Source organism: Lontra canadensis, unplaced genomic scaffold, assembly GCF_010015895.1.
Source record: "Lontra canadensis isolate GAN:19392208 unplaced genomic scaffold, GSC_riverotter_1.0 scaffold47, whole genome shotgun sequence".
Classification (NCBI taxonomy): domain Eukaryota; kingdom Metazoa; phylum Chordata; class Mammalia; order Carnivora; family Mustelidae; genus Lontra; species Lontra canadensis.
In genome coordinates this window covers 14,109,201-14,115,647 of record NW_022631041.1, presented here as the reverse complement: position 1 = coordinate 14,115,647, position 6,447 = coordinate 14,109,201, and the positions used below count along the sequence as shown (strand labels likewise).

At 36.3% G+C, this 6,447-nt stretch overlaps 1 pseudogene; it reads right to left on the bottom strand.

Moving 5' to 3' along the window:
* Positions 1–2,293: 2,293 nt before the first annotated feature.
* LOC116876823 lies at positions 2,294–2,410 on the bottom strand (annotated as a pseudogene).
* Positions 2,411–6,447: the final 4,037 nt, after the last annotated feature.

Genomic DNA, 6,447 nt, shown 5'->3' with positions numbered 1-6,447 from the left:
CTCAGAGCTCTCTAAAATATTGGTAGGACAGTGCATAGACCAGTCTTGATGGAGGACAACTCGGAAATGTGCAAGTTTTCATTTTGAACTAATTTCACATGTCTTTGACAGGTAGACATATATAATGCTGAGGTTTTGAGGAACCCAAATGTAAGAATAATCTGAAAAGGAAAAAGTAATTTAATTTATATTTTTTCCACCTAAATACTCCTCCATTTATCAACATTAATGTATCCTCTGTCATCCGTATTTACTGATAGTAGAGTTCCAGAAGATAGAATATAAATTATTTCCATAAATCCATTGACTTTCACCTTCACTGAACTTCAGCTCTCTGAGGACATAAAGCCATCTAGTCTCAGTGATGCCTCTCCATCAACAAAACCATACATCATCTGAAATTATATCTCATCCTGGGTTATGCTTCACCATTTGGGGTTATGCTACTCTACATTGGTAAATTCTGGAACATAATGATAACTATAATTTATCAAGTGGATACTATATTGGAGACCCTGACCTAAATACTTTACACATATTCACTTATGGATTTTCAAAAACCATCCTATTTACCCTAATCCCACAATTACTGAGGCAGAGATAGGATTTGGCCCCTGAAAGTCTGCCTTTAGGACATGTGTATTGTGTATGTTTCCTGTCAATGAAGTAACCTCATTTGATTTAAAATTCTCTGACTACCACTTCTCCCAGCTCATTCCTTATCCTGCTAGTAGCCTTCAGTATGTCCTCTAGCAACTCGTTCCTCTTTCTTTCTAATCCTTTACCATTCTGTTTCATGTAGGATGGATTCACTTGTCATCCAATGCAACTGTGCACTTGCTATTATCCAGAAATTTCTGCCCCAAACCTTTTATCCCCTATCTCCTGCCCCAAATCTAGGCAACTAGTCAATCACTTCATCAGTTCTCCTTCTTAGGATCCAACACTTGGTCACAAAATTAAGTTGAGTAAATGCATTAAAAATCGAAGCTCTCTAGCTCTTATTTAGGTTCTTGTTATTGCTTAGTAAACTGTTAATTCTGTCCCTTGACTCTTCTCTCTAATCTCCCTTTAGGGCAAATACACATAAACTTTTCCGTATTTGTTAAGGCCTCAATGTTCTCAATACCTATCTCACATACAGCAGATAAACTTAATTCTTATTTTACTGAGAAATTTGTGTATGCTTACCTTTTTCAGCCTCACAGTTTTTCTATTTAATTTCCCACCTTTTTTTTTTTTTTTTTTTAAGAGAGGAAGAGAGAAAGAGAGAGGAAAAGAGAATTCCAAGCAGGCTCTACATCCAGTGTAGAGCCCAATGTGGGGCTTATTCTCAAAACCCTGAGATGATGACCTGAGACAAAATCAAGAGTCAGACGCTCAACTGACTGAGCCATCTAGGTGCCCCTTAATATCCCTTTTTAGCCCTAGTCTTGGAAGTAGAAAGATTCTTCCATTTTAAGGTTGATTGCTTTACCTGTACTTTTGGTCTGTTCCCACATAGGTTCTTCTAGGAAGTTGTTTATCAGTTATGCTCTCCTGATTTTCCATCTTCCAACTGTCTTTTCTTACTAATTTTTCCCTCTCAGCAAATTAACTCATTTGAATAATCTTTATTCTAGGAACAAAGCAGAGTAGAACACTTCTATACTTTGATCCTCTACATTTTAATTTACCTATCTCATCTCCAGCGCTTGTTTCTTGAACAATTTCTTGAAAGAGTAGTTTACTTTCATTACCTTTTTCTTAGGATAATTGGCCTAAGGCATTCATTTCAAATCCTTTTTTCTCATCTTGATCCATGTTTAGTCTTCTAAAAGTGGGAATCTTGGTCCTTGGTTGTAGAAAACTATAACTTGTCCTATTGCTCCAGATGCATGGGAGCAGAGAGACTAGAAAATAAGAACACAGAGCAATCCTAAAAAAAAAAAAGGCCATGAGAGGAATCTCTCAAATATAGGCTGTTTACAAAGAATTAAGAACTTTTAACACCTCTAAAACCTTTCTACTAGCACCGAGGACCACCTGTATCTTGGCCTTGACACTAAGTGATGAAGGAAATGGGGCCTTGAACTCCCTCTTTAGATAGGAGAGTACCACCGGTTTTAGGGTTGTTCCAAAGCTAACAAGTCCCAAGCAATAATGGATCATTTGCCCAGGAATCCATCTGACTGCCTGATGGCTGACTTGGAATTATACCAGTTTCTAGGGCTTCTATTGGATGGGCTCATATATCTGAAACAGTATGAACAAGCAGTCCATCTGAAACTCCAAAGGATATAGGTGTGAGTGAAAAGACTTGTTAAGGCCATACTTTGTTATCTTTATTTGTGTGCTATCCTTATACAGGGGCCATGCTAATTTTATATGTATTGTTCCAATTTTAGTGTATATTGCCAAAGTGAGCACATAATTTGTTAACTTTAATTTTATGTGTTTACTAAAGCTCTCATTTTACTTCAGGTCCCTAGCCTTTTTTGGGACAACTCTGAGGTATAACTTATCCTTTGAGTTTTCCTTGCAAACAGGCTGTAGCTGGGTTAAATCCTAACATGAGGTTAAATTTACTTCATATAACAAATATTTTTGCCTTACTTTTAGAATTATTTTTAAAAACCCAGGAATTTACCATTTTGGGGGGAAAAAAAAGAATCCTTCCAGATTCTTTCTATACCTGCCTTGATCTTGAGATCTAAGAAGGAATGTAATGGGCTTCATGGCTTATACAACTGGGAACACTGACATAAGAAGAAAAGAAAACTTTAAGATGTATTATAGGAGGTGAGGTGCTTCTACTTATAGCACATGAGCTAGCACAGCTCATGGCAAATCATTTTTTAATTCCATAAAGTGCAGCTTCCTTCATGGTAAGAGCATTAGCACATCTTTAAATGAATGATGCCAAATCTCTCAAATGTCTATAGTCTTTACCTAAATTTACATCTGTTACCCAGGGTATTCTATAATGTATCAAGTGGATTGTCATAACATCTATTATAAACTGTGATAAAAATTTCAGTGAGCTGTCAAATCTTTTTGAAATCTGAAGACCTTTGTGGCTAAAACTAATGTGCTAACATTTGATGAGTTGATAATCAAGACATTGGCATTCACTCAAAACCTTGGAATTAGTACTTCTCACTAATTTTTCAATAGAAAAAAAATAAATTCTATCATGGACATAATTTTTAAAAAATGGGGCCGTTGTAAATAAAAGTACACCAAAACACAGCTTAGGCAATTGCCATTCAAACTAAAAATATACCACCACCAAACCTGTTATGGCAGAGATATACTGGTAACTAACTTGATAAGCATATTTTTGAACAACTCTTCTATTTTCTAACATGCAAGTTTTATCATCATTTAGTAAAAAACAAAACCATTACCTTGACTGAATGCAGTCACTCGCCTCACTGCTGTATTAAAATATGACTCTGTTCTCAGGATTGCTTTGCAGTTATTAGTATGCAGTAAATGGCTTAAACTGTATAAATTTAATTCTAGAGATAAGAAAGTATCTTGAATTAAGTGTGGCTTTGCCATTAATATCACCTTCAGTCAGCCCAACTTGGTATGTGGCTTCAGACAATTCACTTTAGGAATTCAACTTCATTATTTACCGGCAAAATTTCATTTTTCATGAATTTACGTTACTTATCTGCAAAATAGAGGGACTGAATTAGGTATTCTCTAAGTTGCCTTCCCCCTGTGAGTATAAAAACAATTATTAACTAGGATATATTTTTGTTATCAGTTTGCAGAAGAGGAATGTGAAACTGAGGTACACAAAATTTGAAGTGCCCCTTGTGATATCATTGTGTGTTTGGTATGGAATAGCTTCTTTACAAAGTAGGGAGGCTAAAGAGAATTGCTTTGGTACAATTTCAAGTGTCAACAATGATTTAAGAGAACTGGTTTCAGGCATTATTTCCCTTTATTACTGCGTGAAAGTTATTCAGATGCTTATTGAGATGACCTAAGAATCAGGAGAGAAAACAGTGAATCATTGGTGAAGAAGAAATGAATCTTAAAGAGAATTCTAATAAAGCAGCATTTATCATTCTTTCTTCTTCATATATCTACTCCGACTGAATGCACATTAGCCTCTTCCTTCGTGTCACTGACGTAGCTTTGAGATGGCATTCTTCTTTAACTGAGCATTGTGAGTGAAATTCAGGTCCTTGTGATGAAATAAGATTATCAAAATTTACAGCTTTCCTCTCCCTCGACTATGCTTTAGTCAATATGTAGATAGAACCTGATGCATGAATTAATATCTTAATATGGTAAGATTGAGCAAATCAGGAATCTCCCCTGGTTTGGTCATTCTATTTTCTTTAGATTATCATTATTCAGCTTAAACATCACAGAGAAAAAAATTGAGGGCCATCCTTGATCTGGTAAATTGTTTTCTTGTCTGCATTATTTTGTGCTTTCCTTTTATCTTCTCTTTGGGTTTGCTTTGCAGCACTTTGTCATCCCATCAGTTTTCCTGAGCTCTTTAACATAAAGTGATCTACTAAAGTAATTTGTATTAACTTTTTTAACACATTCAATATGTACAATTTTATTGGTCAAAAATAAAGAAATAATGAGAGTGGTCAACTTAATCAAATTACATGGTCTTTAGAATGTTTCTAGGCAATAAACAATATTTAGACCTAGTACCCATTGACTGTAGAGGTGGTTCAGTCTCTGGGAGGTAGAACCCTGCAACATTATGAAGTATATACTATAATGATTCTCTTAGTTCTTCCCAAAAATTCATACCATTATTTACTCAGATGATTATACAGTGAAGAAAGGAGGATACCCAGACATTTCCAGGGCTGTTGAACACAGGAGACCTGAAATGTCACCATGACTTCCCTTTTAGGGAGGTGACAAGGTAAGGGGGCCTATGCAATAAATAGGACGCTTAATATCTAGTTTATAGTGGGTCCTTTGGGCCTGTGTCCTCACTCTGGTCATTACCCATACCTGAATGTTTAATTAGGACTGACATATTTGACAGTTGAAGAAAACCTTACACTGAGTCCACCTGGGGTTGGTGGTGGTCTTGCCATCATATTAAGTAAGGCCAAGTGGAAACCACCACTTTGCCAAAGTAGAATTTTGAAAAAAATTATACAAACTGCTATATCTAGCCAAGATGCAGCAGTAAGGATCAATTTAAAGAACTAAAAGAACTGAAAGAACTAAAAAGCTAAATGAAATATATGAAACAGACAAGGAAGGCTATCAGACAAGGAAGGACAGTGGTTCCCAAAAGAAGGGAAACAAATGTGGCAAATGTTACAATCACCCCACCTTTCTGCCTGGATCGAGTTTCCAGGCTGCTGTGCAGAGGTGGAGAACCAGGTGCAGTCCAACTGTCTTTCTGAGTTGAGGAGACAATGGTGGCAGGAAAGGGAAGCCCAAGGTAGCTAGAATTCTCAGTGCAAATACTGGAGAGTGGAGAGTATTGCAGAGAGAGAGAGCTCCAGTGATTCTAAGATGGCATCCAGCAAGTCTTCAGCATGTGAGGAAACTATCTGAGGCTGGGGAAGTACTACCCAAAAGGAGCAATATACAGAGATCCCAAGAAGCTGGGAAGAGATCGTGTTCCCAACAGCCAGAGTAGAAAACTTTGTGCCTCATGGTGTACACGGTGGAATATTCAGAAGAACATTGTCTCAGTAGTGGCTAAAAATTAATCCTAGACTAAATACTGCACTGCACCCACCTCAAAAGACTTCAAAGGCAAGTCTCAAGAAGATTAAACTCTTTCCAAGTACCTTAATTGCTTTACAGAACAAAGCTCTAGAATTTCTCTCTCCCTCTCCCTCCCTTTCTCTCTCTGTTTATATGTCTCTCTATATATATCTTTAGCACATATTGTTTTTAATGATTTAATATGCATCCTTTCCTTAGACTTACATTTTGCATTTTAAAGAGAAGACTGCCTCTAATTGTAGATTATTTAGAAATGAGACATCTTGAGGAGTTGTTCACACGAAGAGGCCCTGTACTCACCCCACATGGAACTTTGGTTATTACACTTGATACCAATCTATGACCCTACATCAGATCTACTGAATCACAATCTCCTGATATTAAAAAAAGTTAAAGCTCATAAGTTGATTTTAATGATTAGCTTTCTTTTTTAAATTTTATTTTTAATAAATTTATTTAAATTCAATTAACATATAGTGTAATATTAGTTTCAAAGGTACAGTTCAGTGACTCATCAGTTGCATATTATCACCCAGTACTTGTTACATCACTTGCCTTCCTTAATGCCCATCACCCAATTACACCAACCCTATGATTAGCTTTCGCTGAGAACTTTGATACTCATGTCTGTGCATTTTACCCATCATAATAAAATGGACACAGTTTAGAGAATAGTCCTGATTCTCAGACATCCTTAACTTGCCTATTGTGGGATTACTCTAGGATGTG